The sequence below is a fragment of the Mustela nivalis genome, assembly GCF_964662115.1.
Source record: "Mustela nivalis genome assembly, chromosome: 8".
NCBI lineage: Eukaryota > Metazoa > Chordata > Mammalia > Carnivora > Mustelidae > Mustela > Mustela nivalis.
This window is the reverse complement of record NC_139027.1, coordinates 68,588,729-68,615,036: the sequence shown is the minus strand read 5'-3', so window position 1 is coordinate 68,615,036 and position 26,308 is coordinate 68,588,729.

The following is a 26,308-nucleotide window of genomic DNA, read 5'->3' as shown; positions in this document are numbered from 1 at the left end:
GGAGCAGAAGGTTTATTTGAACAAATTATAGCTAATTTATCTAATCTGGGGAAGGAAATAGGCATTCAAGCCCAGGAGACACAGAGAACACCCCTCAAAATCCATAAAAATAGGTCAACACCTCGACATTCAGTAGTGAAACTTACAAATTTCAGAGATGAAAAAAAAATTCTGAAAGCAGCTCAGGACAAGAGGTTCTTAAACCATAAGAGTAGACATATAAGACCGGCAGCAGACCTACAGAGACCTGGCAGGCCAGAAAGGACTGGCATGATGTATTGAATGTGCTAAATGGGAAAAATATGCAGCCAAAATACTTTTTCTAGGAAGACTGTCATTCAGAATAGAAGGAGAGATAGTTTCCAGGATAAACAAAAACTAAAAGAATTTGTGAACCCAACGACACCTCCAAAGTGAAAGTGGGGGTAAAACACCATTTGTCATGCTAATTGACACTTAAAAAGAAAGCTAGAGTAGTAATTCTTATATCAGACAAACTAGATTTTAAGCCAAAGACTGTAACAAGAGATGAAGAAGGACACTACATCACAATAAAGGGGTTTATCCAATAAAAAGTTATAACAATTAAAAATTATAAATATTAATGCCCCTAACTTGGGGAGCCACCAGCTATATTATAATTAATATTTTGCTAATTAATTATAATAATTAATTATATTAATTAAATATAATTAATTATAATTTGCTGATTAATTATATTATAATTAATATTTTGCTAATTAATAGCAAAATTAAAGAAATACATTGATAATAGTACAATATAATAAGGGACTTTAACACCCCACTTATAGCAAAGGACATATCATCTAAGCAGAAAATCAACAAGGAAACAAAGGCTTTAAATGACACACTGGACCAGATGGAATTTACAGATATATTCAGAATATTTCATCCTAAAGCTGCAGAATACACATTCTTCTCAAGTGCACATGAAACATTCCCCAGAACAGATCACATACTGGGTTACAAATCAGGTCTCAACTGGTACCAAACAACTGGAATTATTCCCTGCATATTTTCAGACCATAGTGGTTTAAAACTTGAACTCAATCACATGAGGAAAATTTAGAAGGAACATAAATACAGGGAGGTTAAAGAGCATCCTACTAAAGAACAAATTGGCCGACCAGGAAATTAAAGAATTTTTTTTAAAAAATTCAAGAATTAAAAAAATGAAAATGAAACCATGACAGTTCAGAACCTCTGAGCTGCAGCAAAGTCATCCCTAAGAGGGAAGTCTATATAATAATACAGTCCTTTATCAAGAAAAAAGAAAAAAGAAAAATCTCAACTACCTAACCTAACCTTACACCTAAACGAGCTGGAAAAAGAACAGCAAGTAAAGCCTAACTCCAGCAGAAGAAGGAAAAAAAAAAAAAAAATAGAGCAGAAATCAATGATACAGGGGGGAAAAAAGGAGAACAGGTCAAAGAAATCAGGAGCTTTTTCTTCAAAGGGATCAATAAGATTGATAAACCCCTAGCCAGACTTAGCAAAAAGAAAAGAGAAAGGACCAGAATAAATAAAAATCATGCTGTTTCAAAAAACAGAAATGTTGTGGCACAAGGGTGTTTATCAGTTGGTTAAGCATCTGCCTTCACATCAGGTCATGATCTTGGGGTCCTGGGATTGAGCCCTGTGTCAAGCTTCCTGATCAGTGGGGAGTCTGCTTCTTCCTCTCTCTCAGCCCCACCCCTCTGCTCATGTTCACTCTCTCTCTTCTTTAAAATTAATAAATAAATCTTTTAAAAAAATTAAAAAAAATAGAAATGGAGGGAAACTTTCAAACTCATTCTATGAAGTCATCATTACCTTGATCTCAAAATAAGATGAAGACCCCAACAAAAAGTAGAATTACAGACCAATATCCTTGATGAATATGAATCCAAACATTCTCACCAAGATACTATCCAGTAGGATCCAACAGTGCATGGAAAGGATTACTTACCACAACCTAGTGGAATTTATTCCTGGGCTGCAAAGGTGGTTCAATATCGACAAATGAATCAATGTGATACTCTACATTAATAAAAGAAAGGACAAGAACCATATGATCCTTCCAAGAGATGCAGAAAAAACATTTGACAAAATACAGCATCCTTTTTAAAAAAGAAAAGATTTTATTTATTATTTATTTGAGAGAGCAAAAGTGAAAGAGGTCACAGAGGGAGAAAGAGAGGGGGAAGCAGACTCCTGGCTGAGTGGAAAACCCAATGAGGGCCTCAGTCCAAGGACCCTGGGATTATGAACTGAGCTGAAGGCAGATGCTTAACTGACTGAGCCACCCAGGCACCCCATACAACATTCTTTCTTGATTAAAACTCTCTGCCATGTAGGAATGGAGGGAACAGACTTCAGTATCATTAAAGCTATATACAAAAGCCCAAAGAGATAATCATCCTCATTGGGGGAAAACTGAGAGCTTTTTCCTAAAGTCAGGAACACAACAGGAATATCTACTCTCACCACTGTTGTTCAACATAGTGAACATAGTGAGCAATCAGGCAACAAAAAGAAATAAAATCATCCAAATCTGCAAAGAACTCAAACTCTCACTCTTTGTCTATGACAAGATACTCTATGTAGAAAATTCAAGACTCCACCCAGAAATTGCTAGAAACAAAAGACTGGAATTTAGCAAAGTTGGAGGATATAAAATCAGTGCACAGAAGTCAGTTGCATTTCTATACAATAATAATGAGACAGCAGAAAGAGAAATAAAAGAATTGATCCCATTTACAATTGCACCAAAAACTGTAAGTTACCTAAGAATAAACCTAACCAAAGAGATAAAGGATCTGTACTCTGAAAACTATAGAACAGTCATGAAAGACATTGAGGAAGACACAAAGAAATGGAAAAATGTTCCATGCTCATGGATTGGAAGAACAAATATTGTTAAAATGTCTATGCTACCAAAAGCAATCTATACATTCAATGCAATCCTTATCAGAATACCATCAGTTTTTTTCACAGAGCTGGAACAAACAATCCTAAAATTTGTATGGAACCAGACAAGACCTCAAATAGGCAAAGGAATGTTGAAAAAGAAAACCAAAGCTGGAGGAATCAAAATTCCAGACATCAAGCTGTATTACAAAGCTGTAATCATCAAGACAATGTAGTACTAGCGCAAAAGTAGACACATAGATTAATGGAACAGAGTAGAGAATCCAGAAATTGACTCTCATATCTATAGTCAACTAATCTTCAACAAAACAGGAAAGAATACCCAATGGTAAAAAAGAGAATTTCTTCAATAAATAGTGCTGGGAATATTGGACAGCCACATGCAGAAGAATGAAACTAGACTCTACTTTTCTTCCACCACACACAAATATAAATTCAAAATGGATGAAAGACCTATATGTGATACAGGTATCCATCACACTGTAGAGGAGAACCCAGGAAACAAACTTTGTGACCCTGCTGCAGCAAGTTCTTGTTAGACACATTTTTTTTTTAAAGATTTTATTTATTTATTTGACAGAGAGAAATCACAAGTAGATGGAGAGGCAGGCAGAGAGAGAGAGAGAGGGAAGCAGGCTCCCTGCTGAGCAGAGAGCCTGACGTGGGACTTGATCCCAGGACCCTGAGATCATGACCTGAGCCGAAGGCAGCGGCTTAACCCACTGAGCCACCCAGGCACCCCGTTAGACACATTTTCAAAGGCAAGGGAAACAAAAGCAAAAATGAACTAATTGGACCTCATCAAGATAAAAACCTTTTGCACAACAAAGGAAACAGTTCATAAAACTAAAAGGCAATGTATAGAATTGGGGAATATATTCACAAATGAAATGTCTTATCAGATAAAGAACCAGTCTCCAAAAACTATAACTTGTCAAACTCAGCCCACCAAAACAAAAAAATCCAGTCAAGAAATGGACAGAAGACATGAATAGACATTTCTCCACAGAACACATACAAATAGCCAAGAGACACATGAAAAATTGCTCAACATCACTCAGTATCAGGGAAATACAAATCAAGACTATAATCAGATACCACCTCACACTTGTCACAATTGGCTAAAATTAACAACTCAGTAAGTAAGAGATGTTGGCAAGGATGCATAGAAAGGGAGTCCTCGGGACGCCTGGGTGGCTCAGTTGGTTAAGCAGCTGCCTTCGGCTCAGGTCATGATCCCAGCGTCCTGGGATCGAGTCCCACATCGGGCTCCTTGCTCGGCAGGGAGCCTGCTTCTCCCTCTGTCTCTGCCTCCCATTCTGTCTGCCTGTGCTGCTCTCGCTCCCTCTCTCTCTCTGACAAATAAATAAAATCTTAAAAAAAAAAAAAAAAGATTAAAAAAAAAGTTCTTAAAAAAAAAAAAGGGAGTCCTCTTACACTGTTGATGGGAATGCAAACTGGTGCAGCCACTCAGGAAAACAGTATGGTGTTTCCTCAAAAAGTTGAAAATGGAGCAACCCTATGACCCAGCAATTGCATTACTGGATATTTACTCCAGAGATACAAATGTAGTGAACTGAAGGGACATCTGCACCTCAGTGTTTATAATTGCAATATCTACAAAAGCCAAGCTATGGGAAGATTCCAGATGTCCATTGACAGTTGAATGGATAAAGATATGGTACATATGTATAATGGAATATTATTATACCATCAAAAAGAATGAAATCTTGCCATTTTTTGTAATGATATGGATGGACTAGAGTACCCTCTAGGAAAGATGAGATGGGAAGAGAGAGGGAGACAAACCATAAAAGACTCTTAATCATAAGAAACAAACACGGTTGTTGGATGGGGGAAAGGGGTAACTGGGTGATGGGCATTAAGGAGGACACTTGATGCAATGAGACTGGGTGTTATATGCAACTGAGAATCACTAAACTCTACCTCCGAAATGTATAATACACCGTATGTTACTTAAATGGAATTTAAATTTAAACAAAAATAAGATAATATTCTGAAAAAAAATCTTTGGCTACAAATTTGATAATATAGATGAAATAGATGAATTATTTGAAGTGTACAATCTATCAAAGGTTATATAGTAAGAAGTAGATAATTTGAATAGGTCTGTCCATTAAAGAAATTGAATTTTTAATTAATAATCTTCCAAACAGCACTAAGCCCAGATGAGGTAACTGGTGAATTCCACCAAACATTTAGGAAAAAATTATGACAATTCTCTACAATCTATCCCAGAAAACAGAAGCAGAAAGGATATTCATTGTAACTAATTTTAATGAGTTCTGTGAGGCCAGAATTACTCTAATACCAAAATCAAGCAAAGACATTACAAGATAGGAAAACAACAGACGAATACCCCTCATGAACATGTATGCAAAGGTATCAACAAAATATTAGCAAATCTAAGAATGTATATAAAGAATTATAAACCATGACCAAGTGGGATTTATTCCAAGTATGAAAGGTTAGTCACTTTATGAAATGTAATTAATATTATCCACCATATCAAGAAGCTAAAGAAGAAATAGCTTATGATCATATCAAAGTTGCCCTTGCTATGCCAGTTAAAAGTCAGCCACAGATGTGGAAAACACACCTCCTGGCACAAAATGTCAGTGAACAATATTAAAGTAAAATAATCTGTGTGATCCTTAATTGCTCATGCCTAACAACTTAATTAGCATGATTTATGCACATCAAAAATACTTCTTCCCTTTTTTTTTTATTCCCTAAATCCAATTCTAAGGACCCATAATGTATTTCTCTTTTCAAACTTGTTTTCTAAATCAATTTGAAAGATATACATAGGACTCAGGCCAATGATGATAAGAAATCAAATTTATTATTGGGGCGCCTGGGTGGCTCAGTGGGTTGGGCCGCTGCCTTCGGCTCAGGTCATGATCTCAGAGTCCTGGGATCGAGTCCCGCATCAGGCTCTCTGCTCAGCGGGGAGCCTGCTTCCTCCTCTCTCTCTGCCTGCCTCTCTGCCTACTTGTGATCTCTGTCTGTCAAATAAATAAATAAAATCTTAAAAAAAAAAAAAGAAATCAAATTTATTATTGATAGAAAATATCAGGGGATGAGACTGAGGCACACAACCAGATGGATTTGCTGATATCTCCTTGAACTGGGCACACTCACCACTGTTCTAACGCTGCCCACTAAACTCACTTAATCACACCCAAGTGCAACTTTCTTATATACCGGCCAGTCTCAAGAGAGGAAGAACCAAGTTCTATTTAAATAGATTCTTCCTTCCACAACATCAATTAAATAATCATAAGACACACACTCTCTCTGTGACTCTTTTTCTCTCCCTGTTTGACTTGTTTTTATTTTGAGAAATAATAGCATGCATATTCAGAAAAGTACATAGAATTTTATAGGCTGTCACACAGGAAATAAAATTTGCCTCATATGGTTCAAATAAAAATCACTTAATATTTTATTAAGTGACTAATTAAAGAGGGATGAAGAATTAAACTGACAGGCAAATGACTTTAAGAAATCTAGGTACCTAAATGTATTGAAAACCATCGCCAATTCTTGGCCTGAAGCAGAAGGGAGAAGTAGAGGATGAAGCTCACTGGCAGCTGAAGCCTTGAGACAGGGCTTCCTGCTGGGAACCGTCCTCACAGGGGAAGGAAACTCTGGCCAGAGATGCACTTTCTCCCTGGATGCCCATGTATCTTCTCCGCCAAGGGTTTTCTCCAATACCACACGCAGGAGCTTGCTGAGACAGGCAGGCATAACTCGGAATGAAGTTGGGAGAGGGCTAAGGGAGCATAGAGTTAAGCAATCAGGGCAACCCTAAACAATATTGGAAAGTCCCAGCTATCCTGTCCTCTGTGAAGATGATTCTGACACATATTCCATATGGTTTCTCAGGACTGATCTCTAGTTGCCCATGGTGGTACTTGCTAGAGTTGTTAGCTTGATCAAATAAAAATGTAAGTTGCCCAGTTAAATTTGAATTTTAGATAAACAGCAAATAATTGTTAGTGTAAATATGTCCCATGAAAATATTTTTCACATTCTTATATATCAAAAATATTTACTGCTTATCTGAAATTTCAGTTTAACTAGGAATCCTTTATTTTATCTGGCAAGTGTCTACAACACTCATTAACACTCCCTTTTGGGGGGGTTTTCTTCTCTGTCTGACTTTTTGGATAGTCTGATGGTTTGGGGCTCATCTCCCAAATAAATGGACACTCAAATCATCATTTCAAGATTTGATTTCTAAATATTGGAATTCAATTTCAGTTTGCACTATTTTGTAGATGCTCTAACAAATATTCCATAGTAGTCTTTGGCAGAATAAATGGATGCAGTATAAAAAGGTTAAAAAAAAAGTAGCAGCAACATAAATATTAATCACAGCTTTGTTTTGAGAATATATTTATTCTAAAACCAGAGTGCCTTAGCAATATAGATATTATGTATAAGCGAGTAGGAAACCCAGTCATTACTACTTAGGTGGCTCAGATATACCAAAATCTGCACTAAACCAAGATTTAATTGAACATGCTAATTGAGAACTTCTAGAGTTACTGAAGTGCGAAACTGTGATAAAATTCAAATATCTCAGACTCCCTAGAGGACAAAAGGATATTGGATCTTTTCATTAAAGAAATGATGCATGTAGGTATATTGATACCTTTAAACTCTTAATATAACAGGCTTCTCTGGCCAGTAAAATGAACAAGTGGCAGGCTTTGAAGATTTAATGTTAGAAAAAAAAAAGTCTAAGGAAGAATGAATTATTTTTTTCTATTTTTATGTATTTTTTCCAGTTTTATTGAGATAAAATTAACATACATCACTGTATAATTTTAAAGAGTATGGCATAATGATTTGACTTACATATAGTATGAAATGATTATCACTTTAGGTTGAATTAGGATTCATCATCTCACACAAATATTGTAAAAAGAAAAAGTGAAAAAGAAGAAATTTCCTTGTGATGAGAAATTTGGGATTTACTCTTTTAACTTCAGTGTATCATATAGAAATGTTAACTATAGTCATCATGGAGAGCACATTCTTAATTGGGAGACTGTTGTATGGGACTTGATGTTTCCGGGTTGGCTGATAGGTCATATATGCAGAAAAATTTGAATTTTTCTGTTTTTACAAGATTAAGGGTGTGAATATAAAGATCTGTGTTGCTTGGAGATTCTGGTAAAATCTAGAAGGAGAGTAAAAACAGTGACATTTGGAATATGGGATTCAACAAGTGACTGAAATCTGCTTGTTACTAACCTTATGATAGACAGTTATCCCAGCTTCCCTGTTTCCAGTTCTGTGAGGTTGGGCATGTTACTCTCTTTGTGTCTTAAGTTTCCTTCTGTGTAAAATGAAGATAATATACTCCCCAAGGTTATTAGGAGCAACAAATAATTAATACATGTAAAGAGTTTTGAAGAGTGACTGGTACCTAACAAATACTCAGTACATCCCAGCTGTAGGTTTGCTTCTGGGCCTCAGCTGAGACATTAAATGGCTGAAAGCAGAGATTGCAGTAATATCCTGAGTGATGTCAGAAATAACAACAACAAACTTTCTGCTAAGGAAGACGCAATTCAGATAATTTCACTGTTTACATATGCAGATAATGTACTCAAGAACATGAATAATGAATAAGGGTGGATCGAAAGCTACCTATACAAGTAGTGGGCAAGACACAGGGAAAACTTCATTCTGACTAAATCTCTAGATTATTTTTCTCTAGAAATAAGGTATGAGGAGTAGATGAGATTAAAAGAATTTTATTTGGGGTGGAGTTTTTAGGGAGTCAGTTATATTGAAGTATAATTTATATGTAACAGATTTCAACTTTTTTAGTTATAATTCCATTGGTTTCATGAATATATACACATGTGTGACTACTATCACGTTCAAGATACAGTATATTTCCATTATGCAAAAAGTCAATCATTTGTATCAGTCTTTTCCCATTGTCCTTAGTCCCTAGCAATCACTGATCAGTTCTTAATTACAACAGATTTGCTTTTTCCAGAATTCCATATAATCTAAACTATACAGTTTAGTTTCTGGCATTTTTCATATAGCACAGGTTTCTCAGATTCATTCATTTATTGCGCGGGAATGAGTCTGGTTTACCTACTTCAGTGTTCCTTTAAGAAGAGCTATTTCTCAAATACTTTAGACAATCATCCAAATAAGGTATTCTCATAGAAGGAAGAAATTCCAGGTGAAATCATTATATTGCATTTGACTATGGCTATTAACTCATAAAAAAATAAGAATCCCCAGTTTCTCTCTCTCTCACACACACACACACACACCACTTGAGAACAATTGTGGTCCCTTCATTACTGGGTTCTTCAGAAGGGAGTATACAGCTTTAGACAGCTAATGCCTCTCAGCAATGTATGGCCATATAGTGTACAAAACGTAATTGCTTAAGTGGGCACAATATGAGTGTGGCAATATTGAAAAAAGATTAAAGAACTAATTGGAACTAAGATAGGTTTAAGATATGCATATAAACAATATGTTTATGGGTGTCATGATACCTTTTGAAAATCCCAATTTGTTGTTACTGTTTTTGTTTTACAAGTCATTATATCTCACAAAGAATAAAGAAATGAGAATAATTATCTTTAATGTGCACCCACATATTTACCACTTATGGCATTATTCATTAGTTTGTGTAGATGCAGATTATTTCATAGTATTGTTCATAGTTCGTGAGTAAACTTGTTTAGCATCTGTTAATGTAGAGGTCTAGAGGTGACACATTCTCTCAGCTTCTGATTGTATATTTTAAACTCTTTATTTTGCCTTTTTTTCTGAAAGGTATTTTCAGTGGTTATAGAATCCTAGATTGAAAGTATTCCTTTTCCTTCTACCACTTTAAAGATATTCCTCCATTGCTTTCTGGTTTACATAGTTTCTAAGAAGTAAGTGAATAAAAAGGAGATGAATTAAATTTGAAAGAAAAATGATTGACAAAACTAGAGCCCGTGGTTCAATATGTAACAGTGGTGTGTTTTTGTTGTTGTTGTTGTTTGTTTGTTTGTTTTTTTAATAAATCATTCCCTGGATATGTCTGGGTCATGATATATCATGGAGAAGGACCACTGAGTTGAGAGTCTCCTACACATAGTCAATAAACCTGCATGCATAAATCCCCCCAAGCTTGTGTTTCTTGTGTATTTTAGGCTTGGTTTGGGGAAAGAGAGTTAGACATGTAAATATTTCGAAGTGCTTTTCCCTCCTTCAAACATTGTCATCTATATTTTCCCTCATAGAGGGGAAGATTTAGGCCAGGAAGTTGTAGTTCGTCTTAGAGAATTTTGTTAATTTCTTTGCCTTATGTCCTAAGTGTTCTGATCTTTTTCTGTATCTTGTACATCAGTTAATACTGCTTGTTTAACTGATCATGACATTATCTAGAGTCAAAGGACCTATCTTTAGTACGAATTACCTATATGATATTAAGTACTCTGAGTATTACTTTTTCTCAGCTTTGCCATTGTGGAAATTGCACTACACCTTTCAAGATAAATTTAAATAGCTATATGACTATTTTGTATCTGTTTCATGCCTATTAAAATATTAAAATGTTTTCCCATTTGCATTGACACAATTATCACATGTATAAATAGCACACAAAAGAAAAATGAACAGCTCAGTGAATTGCCACAAAGCAAATACCCACACAGCTACCAACTCAGGTAAAATATAAAACATTGTTAGCAATAGAACAGCTCATAATCCTTTTGAATACTGTACTGTTCCTCCTACCAAAATCCAATACTGATTCTACTTTATTTTTTTTATTTTGATTTTATTTATTTATTTAACAGAGAGAGAGATCACAAGTAGGCAGAGAGATAGGTAGAGAGAGAGAGGGAAGCAGGCTCCCCGCCGAGCAGAGAGCCCCATGCGGGGCTCAATCCCAGGACCCTGGAATCATGACTGAGCCGAAGGTAGAGGCCTAACCCACTGAGCCAGTCAGGCGCCCCCTGATCATACTTTTTAGTAGTAAGATTTGTCCATATTGATCTTTTCTTTCACAAAGTTTTTCCAGCTATACCAGCATTGTTACTCATCCAGAAACTTTAAATTATTGGTCATCTTTGAAGAAGTGTGCTCTTCCTCCATTTGATACAATTTAGTGACAAAATCATCATCGTCAAGTCCTATACTAACATGCTTTCACATATGCAGGGCACCATCTCTTGAAAAATGCCACATTCTATGTCATTAAGACAAAAAGCCATTAAATAAACTATAAATATTTACTTCAAATCACTTAAAATTTGTTATTAAGATCTCTTGTAGACATACTTATACACTGATACTTTGTCATATATCATGTTTGTACATACACTAAAAAGAAAATTGTAAGTGTGAGAAATTTATCTAATTTCTTAAGAGGCAGAATTTTTTTTTTTTTTTTTTTAACGTAGAGCTAACATTGTCCAGTGGGTCTCCTGCAGGATCAAAGTCTCTGTTGTCCATATAGTTTCTATGTAACATTTCTTCAGGGAGTACATGCTGCTACTATGTTGCAAGTTTAAATGATGAGAACTTGATCTCACAAGAAAGTGTCAAGGAAGGTATTCAGAGAAAACTGATATTCATATTTTTCCAAAAATGGTCTTTTTTCTTTTTTTTTTTTAAAGGATTTTATCTATTTATTTGACAGAGATAGAGAGATCACAAGTAGGCAGAGAGGAAGGCAGAGAGAGGGAGAAGCAGGCTCCCGGCTGAGCAGAGAGCCCAATATGGGGCTTGATCCCAGGACCCTGAGACCATGACCTGAGCCAAGGCAGAGGCTTAATCCACTGAGCCATGCAGGCACCCCAATGTTCTTTTTTCTTTAACCTTAAAGTTTCAGTCTTCCAGCTACTTATATGCAGCCAGGTCAAGTTAGCACATGCCAAGCAATAGGAGCTGTAACATCTGCCTCCTGATCAGTATCATTTATAAGATGCCTTCAGTTGTAAGGAACATCCTGACTTCATAATGTTAAAAGAGTATGGCAAAAAAACTGCATCTAAGAACCAAGGAAATATGGTTTAATTAACCTCATGTAAATGGAAGTAGATGGATAGTCATTTCATGATTTGAGTTTCTTTGATGACCCTAACTTTAAAATGTGCCCTCAAATTATTTATGATGGCTCTAGTTCTGTAGAATTTGTTAGCTCAAGGGTTTGTATTCTATGAATGTTCTTAAACTAAGTATAAAGCCTGAATAAAAATATAATTTATTTTTTATCTTAAATTTTTCTAAATATAAGATTAATTATGCACTAAAAAGTGATATAAAAAATAAGATTCCTGACAGAAAAAGACTTGATTTCTATTGCTATAGTCTTCACACTTAAAAAATGTTTCTTATCTTCATCAAGATACATCTGTAATGTAAGGATAGTAATAATACCTACTTTATTGAAATGATTAGATGGAACAGTCCATGTAAAGGACTTAATTATAGTATCTATGAAGCATTCTTTGTGTACTGGTTATTATTAGGTATATGACTTGGGCAAATACTTTTTCTGAGCTTTAACGTCATTTTGTGCAAAAGAAGAATGAAGATCATTTCTCGGTTGCTTTCACTGTTTCAGAACTTTTTAAAAATGAACTTAATCTTTAAGTAGTTTTTGGTTTTTTGGTAGTGATTAATGCTATGGAGCCCTAAGATTAGATACCAGAACCTACAGGTGAGAAAAGAATGTTGTAATGCTTCAAATAATATTTTCTTATAGAAATAGATGAGAGGATTCATTATTTGAGGGGTATAGAGTAACATGCTGAATGATAAATAAAGCATGATAAATGAGAATATGATTATTTAGAGATCACCCTGAAACTGATTGGCTCCCTCTGAAATTTGCTAATAGAGAATCATACTGATACAACTGCCATTTTTTTATAGATGAGGGATTCAAAAGTTCTTATTTAAATTCTTCATACTTGTGATTTTACTTAGGTTAGTCAAATCTGGAGATGAACATTGAAACCATTTTAAAAATAATAAAAGGGCCAATATTAGACATTCACAAAGAAATATATTGTGTTGAATTTGTATAAATAGCAGCCAAATGATTGGATTTATTTAGTCCTATGTTGCCTAGCATTGTTCCTGTGAGTAAGGGTTCATCAGATTGTACGCTTTCTTCAAATTAAATTTGTAGTAGAAATGACAAAACAATATTGGGTTTCAGACACAAAAACATTGGATATGTATGCCTAAATCTCAAAGTTGCACTCTGTTTTTGTTTTTTAAAGAAATATTACAAATAATGTAAATTGATAGGACTTCACTGAATAAAATCATATCTTATTCAGCTATATAGTTAAGGAGTCACTTACTTGTCCCCTACCAATTAATTAATTGGGAAGGCAGGATTTTTCTAAGTACTAAGGACACCTCCTCTTCATGATCTTTTTATGATAATCTCTAATGCAAATACAATGTCATACTATCCATCAATTACAACCCAACCTCCGAATAGAGTGAGGATTTATGGTGTCAGAGAAGCTTGCAAAGCAAATGTAATTCTTCTGATAAGAACTCATCACAGGCTTTTCATGTGAACGTTTTTCAAAAGTTGAAATGAATCAACACAGATTCTTTTATTAGCAATACAATAATATCTTTGATCTAGCATCATGTGTGAATAACTTATTTTAAGACCCTTTTTCCCCCCCATATAACTGAAGCTTATTGCTTAGGAGCTAACAGCTTTCAATTTGACATATTTTTGGATGAGAATTTATATATATATATATATATATACTTGACTGCTTTTAAAGTTATAAAATGGATATCATTCGGGGTTTTCCTTAATGATTCCAGGAATTATGAAGCTTTCTCTTTTTATTCTCTGTGTTACTAGCATTTTCTTTGTTTCTTACTTGTTTCCCTCTGCTCCCCTTCTTTTTGTCAGTGGCCCAGATGCCTGTGGCTAGCTTTGTTGGTGTCCTGCTTTTAATTAGGTATGACTTAGGAAAACAGTTTGACACACTAATTGTAGTTGCATATTAAAGTAATACAGACAATAATATAAAAACACTGAGGTCAGCATTAGGTGGCTAATAAAGATGAAAACGATAAACTTAAGTTATCCTACGTATCCTATTGAATACCAAAGGATATCCAAACTATCCTTTGGATGATGCTATGATTTTTTTTTCTACACCTTAATTTCAACATGCTTTTATTCTCCTACATGGTATTTAGTTTTGCCATTAACGAATTTTTAATTTAATGGAATAAAGGAAGAGAAGAAATCAATGATTGTAACTAAAATGATAAATGCTGTTACAGTGATTTGGTCTGGAAGAGGCTTGAATACAGGAACTTCAAACTTTGCATTAGATATTCACTTGTTGGGATTGCTATCTAGTACTCTGTTTGTTCACTTAGTTTTCTTGTTGCCTCTTGGCTATGTTCCAGAGTATTCAAGTTGCCAAAACTGATTTTTGGATAAATAACATGTCAGTCCCTAGACTATTCAAACCAATACATTTTCTTGTTCTATTATCAAACTTGGTTTTATTTTATATGGTTCACCTATGCTGTTCTGGAATTATATCTTTTTTTGCCCTCAAACACAACCTTAAATAATTTTATTAAAGTAACTTTACAAAAATGCATGCAGGAGACAAACCTAGGTATCTAAGTCCTTAAAGAACTCCAGGGGTGAGACTATTTAATTCTATAATCTATTCAGTTTTATATTAGCTCCCTTTGACTTTGATTCTGAAGATGGCCTGTATTCTTTCACAGCAAATTGATTGTCTAGAGGTTCCAAACTCTCAAATTCAGAATATCATAGTAAAACTAAGGATATTTTCTGTAGTTCATCAATCTAATTAACATGATCAGTCAGCTGAGCCAACCATCACACTAGCAAGTCAATTCTTAGGGTCATTTGAGGTATTTTTAGATTAATGTCTTTAATAACACAGAAACAGTGATGTTGGTCTTTACGGAAAGTTAATAAAGAATTGTAACCAAAAGAGGAATAGTTCTGTCAGTCTCCCCTCTTCAGTCTGTATATGATAAATTTAATCTTGAGTGTGAGCAAATAAATTAAAAGAACTTTGACTTCTCAATACCAGACTAAGCATGGTTTTCCTGAAATCTTCTTTGAGAATTATATTACCAGCATTATGAAACTATTTTTATAAATATTCTCCTAATGCTTATGTCTGTTCTATGTAAGAAATTAAATGGATGCCACATAGTACTAAAGACTGATCTAGAAGTTTAATTTTTCAATGATCTGAGCTATCACTTTATCATTTCCTATTAACTCTGTGATTAATGTTACTATCATGTGACATGCTTACTATTTCTACACTGAAGTGGAATAGGTGAGTGAGAGTTATTAGGATAGCATTCAATGAGTTAGAATGAAAGTTTTGAGGTTTGCTAAGCAGCATAAGCCTGGGTGTGTATAAACTGCAAAAAACTGGGGATATAGAGATTTTCAACTGGCTATTGTTAGAATTTGACTTTTTTCTCCCTCAGTCATTCAACCAAACTTGTTATGTATTTGGAAAAGGCCCTATTTTCTATAGGCTTAGTTCTTAGGCTGACCATTATAGACATATTTTATAAAATCAGAATCTTGCATCTCTGGAGCAACCTTGAATTTTGTCACTTACCTACATATGGTCTTCCTTCGTTTCTGTGGGGTTCCTAATATTCCATTATTTATATTTGTGCTTAGTATAGATAGTGTTTTTATTTCTTGTTACCAAACCATGATTCTCTAATATGTAATCAAAGGCTATTGCTTTTAATGGAAGCATAATCCTTTAAAGTCTTAATAGGGACCAAAGAAGTCAGCAGGATGGTCCAGTGATTTTGGTTTTCATCGTTGCATCTTTTATAATGTGTATAGTGAGACTTCAATTAATAAAAATAAATACAAACAGAGGATTGCTTACTTACTTTTTGCATAAATGCATGAAATAAAATATGTTAAGTTCAGGGTATGGAAAAGAAGAAACAACACCCGGTAGGTGGGCAGGAAAGATCATGTAAATTAAGAATCACTCTCTTTCTTCCCTGAAATCTTCTAACAGCTATTGACTAACCCTCATTTAGGATTTTGTATTTCTTAATATTTTCCTTTCATATTAAGTTTGTGTTCTTATATCCCTAATGACATCCCCTACCCTGTGAGAACAGGATATGTATTCTGATCTTCCCCACTTAAGACCTAAACATTTTAATGTTTTCACCACCCATTTAGTAACTGAATATAAGACAGAATAGTCCATTATGCTTCAGTACAAATGACCTGAAAGTCATGGCTTGCAGCAGAGGTTTATTTCTAGTTCACACTGTATGCTCATTGTAGATGAGCTGAGAATCTGATTTATGTAAATTTTGAAAAAGAGGGAAGGTGCATATGGGAAACCTTCTGCAAGCTCTTAAACATTTTGTTCACAAGTGGCATTTGTTACTTACCCTTACATTTCATCAGATTAATCAAGGCATGTGGACAAATGTGATGTCACTGCATCTAGGAAATACAGCCCACTCATAACAAAGAACATAGAGGGGATGAAAAAAAGAATTTTCACAAAAACATAATACAACACACTATAAATGATATGAACTAAAACCAATAACTTAATTCCTCCATTTTGCAGAGCAGCTGTAAGATATAAATGCAAGCAGTGATGAGTATAAAGCATCTAACACAATACGTGACATATCTGCATATCCATGATATTTCCCTGGTAAACTTATTATTCCAAATCACCTTCTTAGGCACTCAAAGCCATTTTGAGTAGAGATAATAATGAAGAAGTTATACTTATTTCCTGTGCACATACCATATTCACACCCATCGGCACACACTCACGTACATACACATAAGTATGTAATATATGTTTATATGCATATGTACAAGTATATATGTGTGTGTTTGTGTGTAGTATATATATAATATCATCCCTTGGGTTGAGTGAGTCCTATCTGATATCAAAAATACTTAAAAATTTTCTGGACCTATGAAATTATTTTCTTACAGCTACAACTTCCAGTTATATATGTTCCTAACAAATGCAGAGACTCAGATTTTGCTATTTATTTAGGGAGTGCATTCTCAAGAAAGCAGAAATGAAAGGGGAGTGAGGAGGAGAAATGACAAATACATTGGTTTATCACTAGCTGACTACTGCTTAGAGTCATGCTCAAATTATGATTTGATAGCACTGTACTGTCTTTTTGGAGAATCTACAAATATTTTTCCTCCTCAGAAAGGATGGAAGGTGGGTACTTTTTCTATCAGATCCATTTCTCATGGGTCACATTTTTTTCTTCCTTCAGATACTAAGTTGTCTATGCTTCCATGTTGTGTCATTCACATTTTCTGGAATTGTATGCTTCAGGATCAATAGCAAAACCTCAGTAAGGGAGGTGGGAGTCACAGGATGAGAGCTCAAGATGAGGTGCTCTTGAAGTTTCCTGTGTGGAGGTGGTTGCTGTGGCAGCAGTGGGGCTGAGTCCACTTCGTTCTGGTTGCTATGGTGACAACTGTGCAAAACAATGGCCAAAGGCCTCAACAACAGATGAGGTTAAAGAGATCTGAGATGGCATAAATAAGACAACATTATAATTTATTCTCCATGAGGAATAATTTAAGAGAGAAGGGGGTGCTATTAACAGTTACATGTGGAAAACACACATAAACCAGGGCAGTGTAAGGCAGATTAACAGGTGTGGTCACCCACTGCATAAGAGGCTTGTGATACAAGTTGTCTTTTACAAGGGTGCCTGAGTGACTCGGTTGGTTAAGTGACTGCGTTTGGCTCAGATCATGCTCCCAGGGTCTTAGGATGGAGCCCCACAACTGTTTCCTTGCTCAGCAGGGAACCTGATTCTCCTTCTTCCTGCTATTCTGCCTGTTCCTACTTTTTTTTCTCTCTCTCCAGCAAATAAATAAAAATTCTTCAGAAAAAAGTTGTCTTTTACAAATATTGAAGAGTAACTGTAAAAACAAAACAAAAATATAAATAATGCCTAAGACATGAAAATAGAGAATTTGTGTGGACAAAATACTGCAAAATAGGAAGTTTCCCAGAAGATATGCCTTCTTAATTATATGACAGTAGAAAGTAGGCTCACCCTTGTCTAAGGATGTCTTGTGATTACCAAAAATAATATGATACACTGATTTAGGTGTCTGAAAACTCTTAAATTTAGAAACTATCTCACTGTAGAAAACCAGTGGACCCAAATCTATGAAAATGAGTGACACTGTGCAACTTAACTTTACAACTTGAACTGAAAATTGAGCACCCTCTGTAATAATCTTTCAAGTATACATGGGCAAACTGAAGAAGAGATTCAATGATGAAACTTTTGAACTAAAAAACAAATAAGCAAATAAAATCTCCCTAACATCCTACCCAAAGCCACCATATTTATCTTATATTTGTGGTCCAGGCAAATATAAAATATTTAGATCAAAGTGGCTCACTTACCATATAATCTGGTAATGTCAATGCTAAGTATTTACACAGGAAAAATGAGAAAGTGTGTTTATTTAGAACCTCTATGAGTATTTATTGTGGTTTGACTTACAACCATCTATAACTGGGAAAACCCAAATGTCCTTAAATTTGTCCATGGATATAAAGAAAGAAAACTTGGTATATCTGTGTAATGCACTATTACTCAGCAATTAAAAAAAAAAAAAAAAGCAAACCACAATACAACATGGATGGATTTTAAATGCATTATGCTAACCAGGAGTTGGGGAACTGTAATCCATAGGGAAATCCTGTCCTGCTGTGAGAGCCAAATCCAGCTTTACCATTCATTTACATATAGTCTAAGTCTGTTTCAAACTACACTGACAGTTTAGTAGTTGTAACAAAGATTGTATTGCTCACAAGCTAAAAATAGTTACTATTTGGCCCTTTACCGAAAATATTTGCTAACGTCTGTGCTAAATGGAAAAAGCCAGGTTTAACGGGTGACATACCAGATGATTCCATTTATCTAACATTCTCAAAAAGGCAAATATAGGATCAGAAAACTTAACAATGGTTTCCAAGTACTAGAGGTCACGAGATGACTGGATTATAAAAGGAAATAAGAGAATTTTTCAGAGTTAGTAAGATTGTTCAATACCTTGGTTATGGTGGGAGTTATCTGACAGTGTGCATTTACCAAAACTGGTAGAATTCTCCATAAATTGGGTGAATTTTATGCTATGTAAACTTTACCTTCAAATAGTGGGGAAAAAAGAGGTGGAAAGAAAATATCAAACCAATGCAAACTTGATATTACACAAGGAAGGATTAAGGCAAAAAAAATAACTGTTAAAAAGAAGAAAGGGGGCGCTTTGGTGGCTTAGTCTGTTAAGTGTCCAGCTCTTGGTTTAGGCTCATATAATGATCTCATGGATTGGGGGATTAAACCCTGCATCAGACTCTGTGCTCAGTGGGGAGTCTGTTTGAAGATTCTCTCCCTCTGCCTCTCCCTTCGCTTTGTGTTTCTCCCTTCTCTCTCAAATAAACAAATAATCTTTAAAAATTTAAAAAAGGAAAAGAAAAAAACAAGCCCTCCGTAATGCTAAAAACCAAAATTCACAATGATAATACAAGAATAGTGAATATCTATGTATCAGATAACACTTTCAAGGAGCAGAGAATACAGAAAGTAGAAGGAGAAATAGACCAAAAAACACTGCTAATAGAATTTCTCTCACAACTTTCAGTCCAAAATTGATCAGTCAGATAAAGAACCAATAAAGATATCTAAGAGCTAAACTGCATAATCAATAAGCAGATCTTCTAAGTATATATTAAGACTTAGAGAATATACAGTCTTTTCAAGCACACATAGAATATTCATAAGAATATTTATAAGAATTTTCTATGCCTGCGTGACTGCCTGCCTTCCTTCCTTCTTCCATCCGTCCATGTCTCAATAATTTTACAAATAGCATTCATGTTTTGTAATAAAATAAAACTTGATTATCATCGTATTAAAGGAATAGAAAATATTTCATTAAAAAAACTTAGCTGAAGGTGAAAATAAAAAACTAAAGTTGTAGATAGTACATAAAATAAGGATTATGAAATACCATAGATTGGAATGCAGTCGCCAAAACAATGAGGAAGTAGAGCTTTGAGCCACTAGAATGGATATCGAAGGCACTATAGGCAGTACAACCCATTGTAAGGCCAGTGCCCTTCTACGATGGGGATGCCCCCTTTTGGGCAAGCAACTCTGGTATACATGCTTATTTCTAATTTTATTAAAGAATAATACAAAAGGATACTATAGGTAGTGCTGCAACTACACTATTAAGAGTTTGCTGCTGTTGTTTTTGTTTTGCTTTTGTTTTGTTTATTCCTGGTGAAGGTTATACTTAAGAAATCTTCAACTTTCTCCTATTGCAGTTCATTTTGCACTGGAATTTTCTTAGGAATCAATATAACTTCTGCCTCACAATGCCATCATTTTCATACTTTCTAATCACAGTGAACTTATTATAACCTTACGCTGTAGTAAAGGAACTTTTTGTATTATTTCAAAATTTATGGATTTTAAGGGTGAAATTGAAATTCCATACTTCAAAGATTTTAGTAATCTTCATAATTTACCTGTGAATTTTTATTGTTAACATTAAATGTATCTGAAATGTAGGATTTAGAAGTTTTTACTTTCTATGCCATACATCTTTGTTTTACTTGTTTTTACAAAGTACAAACATAATGATTTGTTCAGAACGATATTCTATAAAGGAAGGCAATACAGTGATCTAGAAAATCTCTTTACTCCATGGCATTAGTATATTTTGTTTGTTTCCATGAGTTACATTTTTATTAACTGCCATTATTAACAGTAAATTCACCTATTAGATTGATAATGATTTCTAATTGGAAAGTCTGGGATCTCATACCAATAGCAATTCAATAATTTATTCACCATTTACCAATTCACTCAATCCATTCACCATTTACCATTTCACCAATTTTTAACAAGATATAAATCTAATTTTATTTATTTTATTTGTGAATTTGTCCTTCTAAATCTATTTTAATTTTTTAAAAGATTTTATTTATTTATTTGACAGAGAAAGACAGCGAGAGAGGGATTACAAGCAGGGGGAGTGGGAGAGGGAGAAGCAGACTCTCTGCTGAGCAGGAGGCCCAATGTGGGGCTCAATCCCAGGACCTCAGGATCATGACCTGAATCAAAAGCAGATGCTTAACAACTGAGCCACCCAGGTATCCTTCTAAATCTATTTTAAAAACAAAATTAAAAATGAGGTTTTATTAAAGGCCTGCGCTCTTACTATTTTTCCCCCAATTAATGCATTTTAACCATCCCTTAATGTCAGTACAAATATTTCTACTTATAGAAATATTATAATTGATTTTACCACAATTTACCAACAGATTTTAAGTTTTTATCAGTGTTTCATAATTCCATACAGTCCTGTGAAAAATATGTTTGATGCATTTGAGCAGTCTTAACAGAATAAACTTCCTATAAGCAAACTGAAGGGTCAAATGGTAAACACATATAGAATTCTAACAAATGATATCAATTTCAGACTAAATTTTTTTTGCATATCTGCTTGTTTATATTTTCACCAAACATTGAAAATAAAAAAGTCCATTTTATCAAGTTTTTATATTAATAAAGATTTCCCACATAGCTAATCCTTACTGTATACAAGTAGGCTTTTATTATTCTTTTTTTAAAGGTTTTTATTTATTTATTTGAGAGGGAAAGAAAGAGAGAGAACATGAGGGAAGGAGAGAGGCAGAGGGAGAAGCAGACTCCCCGCTGAGCAGAGAGCTGGCAGAGGACTCCATCCCAGGACCCTGAGATCATGACCTGAGCCAAATGCAGATGCTTAACTGATTGAACCTCCCAGGTGTCCCAGGCCTTTATTATCCTATTGTTGGAGCTATATAGAAACAAATCTCTTCAGTTGATCATTTAAGGTCCAATGGCATTATTTCAAGAAAAATAAAACACATGCTATTCACATGATTCTTGCTAATATATAAGTAACTCCATTATAAGTAGTTTCCAAATCTGTAGAAAGTTGAGTTGAAATATACATTGTATCTCAAACCTCTTTGTCATTGTTTCAGACTATCTCCATTTAAAAGTGATGAAAAAAAAATTTTTTTAAAATAAAATAAATAAAGGGATGATTGCCAGAGGGGAAGAGGGTGAGGGAATGGGTAAAATGGGTAAAAGGGAGTAAGAGATACAAGCTTCTAGGAAGTTATAGAATGAATGAGACATGGGAATAAAAGGTACAGCATAGGGAATATAGTCAATGGTATCATAATAGCGTTGTATGGTGACAGATGGTAGCTACACTTGTGGTGTGCATAGCATATCATACAGACTTATTGAATCGGTATAATGTATGCCTGAATCTAATGTAACATTGTGTGTCAACTATACTCAATAAATTTACATACATACAGACATACTTACATAAATCTGAAATAAAGTAAAATAAAATAATGAAGTTGTAAGTGGTAAAACTGTAGGAATAGAAAACAGAATAAAGGTGTTATCTGTAATTGGATTACATTTTTGCCTTCACTCATCAAAATGTTTTATAATTTAAATTAAAATTGGCAAGCATTTAAGTACCATGCTAAAGTGCTTACTTTTCACTTAAATATATATAAATTAGTATATGCAATCCAGTTAGCTAGTTTGATCATCAGGCACATATTCTGCATTTTAAAATGAAGTAAAATCTGTCACTACATATTTAGAATATGTTTTAGCTAGTTTGCTTTTGGATAGCAGCTTGCCCCAAATTTATCTATTTATAGGTATTTATGCCTTAAGATATTTATGTATATGCCTTAATAGATCTATCTATTATAAATTTACCTATTCCAATTTGTACAGTATATTCTTTCTTCAATGTATTTGAATGCCTTTTCTATGATTCATTTAACTTCATACAATGTAGATTTATTCCTGCATTCTCTTTTTAATTTGACTACTCCTGTCCTGTATCATATTTCATTTTTTAAGATACTATAGCATTATAATTAGTCCCAATATATGTAAGAAAGCCACTCTGTTTTTACTTTTTCATTATTGTCTTGACTGTTTACTTTCCCATATAAATTTTCGTTTAGTTTGTGAAATTGCATATTATAGGTCTTCCCATATAGGAGCATGTTTAGACAATTTGTAGTTTGCTATTTTTACCTGAATACATTATCTCCATAAAAGTCTTAACATATATTTTTAAGATCTAAGCCTAGATAATTTTAAATGTTTTTTCTATTATGAAAAAACTGTAGGTTTGCAATTATTATCATTTTTCGAGGTATTTTTTATTTTCCGATGTATAGAAAATCCATTTTTAAAATATTTTATTTATTTGTTTTTGAGAAAGAGAGAGAAACAACAAACATAAGCAGTGGGATAGGAGGGGCAGAACAAGAAGCAGACCCCCCCCTGAGCAGGGACCCTGACATGGGGCTAGATCCCAGGACCCCTATCATGACCTGAGCTGAAGGCAGATGCTTAACCAACTAAGCCACCCAGATTCCCTGGAACTCTATTATTTTGTAATGTTAATCTTGCATCTTATTAAATCTAATCATTTGTCTTTATGTTCTTTTGAGATTTTATATAGACAATCATAATTTATACTAAACTTCGTACATTATCTCTGATAATGATTTTGGTCTTATTGCTCTGATCAGAATTTGATTGGAATAAAAAATATAAGTGGAACAGTAGACATGTACGTTCTGACTTTTAAGATAAGTGCTTAATATTTCACTAATACTATCTATATCACAGGTTAAAAATACATTGATTATTATAAGAAAAAATCTTAATTTTTTCCTAAGTTTTAACATGATGAACACTACACTGTATCCAGTGTTTTTCTGCACCTATTAAGATGATTATAGGTTTTTCTTTTTTCTTAAGGTGTTGAACTATATTAATAGGTACATTCACTTTAAATATATTCGCAAGCCTATAATAGTTTTTAAAAATTACGTATACTTAATACCTTACTTGGCTTTACTATTATTTTGTTTATAAATTTTGCAAATATTTGCACTAGAGAACATGACCTCTGATTTCTCTCTTTCTTTTTCTATTCTTTCTAATCTTTCCATTACACTTATAAAAAACCCCTTAAGGTGCTATATAGGAAGATTTTCTTTTTTTCAATTTTTTGAAACAATTTGCATAAGTAAAAGATTAGTGTTCCTTGAATTTTGGTCAAACTGAAGATTCTCAGGACTTGTTTAGTTTATTTTGTGTAAATTTTTTCCTAGTTTGATTTCCTTGGTAATTATAAGTCTACTTCAGCTTAATGTCTTCTTGAAAAAATTTGGGCAATTTTTTTTTTTTATTTTAACTTTTTATTTTTTATAAACATATATTTTTATCCCCAGGGGTACAGGTCTGCGAATCACTAGGTTTACACACTTCACAGCACTCACCAAAGCACATACCCTCCCCAATGTCCATAATCCCACCCCCTTCTCCCAAACCCCCTCCCCCCAGCAACCCTCAGTTTGTTTTGTGAGATTAAGAGTCACTTATGGTTTGTCTTCCTCCCAATCCCATCTTGTTTCATTTATTCTTCTCCTACCCACTTAAGCCTCCATGTTGCATCACCACTTCCTCATATCAGGGAGATCATATGATAGTTGTCTTTCTCTGCTTGACTTATTTCGCTAAGCATGATACGCTCTAGTTCCATCCATGTTGTCGCAAATGGCAAGATTTCATTTCTTTTGATGGCGGCATAGTATTCCATTGTGTATATATACCACATCTTCTTGATCCATTCATCTGTGGATGGACATCTAGGTTCTTTTCATAGTTTGGCTATTGTGGACATTGCTGCTATAAACATTCGGGTGCATGTGCCCCTTTGGATCACTACATTTGTATCTTTAGGGTAAATACCCAGTAGTGCAATTGCTGGGTCATAGGGCAGTTCTACTTTCAACATTCTGAGGAACCTCCATGCTGTTTTCCAGAGTGGCTGCACCAGCTTGCATTCCCACCAACAGTGTAGGAGGGTTCCCCTTTCTCCACATCCTCGCCAGCATCTGTCATTTCCTGACTTGTTGATTTTAGCCATTCTGACTGGTGTGAGGTGATATCTCATTGTGGTTTTGATTTGTATTTCCCTGATGCCGAGTGATATGGAGCACTTTTTCATGTGTCTGTTGGCCATCTGGATGTCTTCTTTGCAGAAATGTCTGTTCATGTCCTCTGCCCATTTCTTGATTGGATTATTTGTTCTTTGGGTGTTGAGTTTGCTAAGTTCTTTATAGATTCTGGACACTAGTCTTTTATCTGATATGTCGTTTGCAAATATCTTCTCCCATTCTGTCAGTTGTCTTTTGATTTTGTTAACTGTTTCCTTTGCTGTGCAAAAGCTTTTGATCTTGATGAAATCCCAATAGTTCATTTTTTCCCTTGCTTCCCTTGCCTTTTGCGTTGTTCCTAGGAAGATGTTGCTGCGGCAGAGGTCGAAGAGGTTGCTGCCTGTGTTCTCCTCAAGGATTTTGATGGATTCCTTTCGCACATTGAGGTCCTTCATCCATTTTGAGTCTATTTTTGTGTGTGGTGTAAGGAAATGGTCCAATTTCATTTTTCTACATGTGGCTGTCCAATTTTCCCAGCACCATTTATTGAAGAGGCTGTCTTTTTTCCATTGGACATTCTTTCCTGCTTTGTCGAAGATGAGTTGACCATAGATTTGAGGGTCTATTTCTGGGCTCTCTATTCTTTTTCTTTTAAATTGTCTATTTCGTCTAGTTTTCAAATATATTTGTATACATTTATTTAGAATATTCTCCTATGATATTCTGATCTCTACTGTATACAGTGTATATTCCCTCTGCCTTAGGTGTGTGTGGAGGGCTGTTTTATTTAAATGCCTGTTTTTCTTAATTAATCACAAATCATTTTCTTTTATGAGTCTGCAGGTTTTGGTTGATCCTCACTGGGTTTTACTGTTTCTCAAGTCATTAATTTTTACTTTTAAACTTTATTTCTGTATATTTTTAGAATGTGCTATGGCATTTGCTTTCTGGTTTTGTTTTTGCTGGAATATATATTTCATTAATGTTAACTTACTGTCTTTTCCGCTCTATGCTTCTAAGGTTGGAAATCACCTAAATATTTCTTAGTAAAATCTAAAAGGTCTATATGAAATGTTTTTGCTGCCTTTCACTACTAAATATTTTATAAATTCCATTACAATTTCATCTTTGACACATCAATTATTTAGTAGTCTTTTCTCAGTTTTCCCTTGTTGTGATGGATGCTTATCTAAGAGGTATTCTTT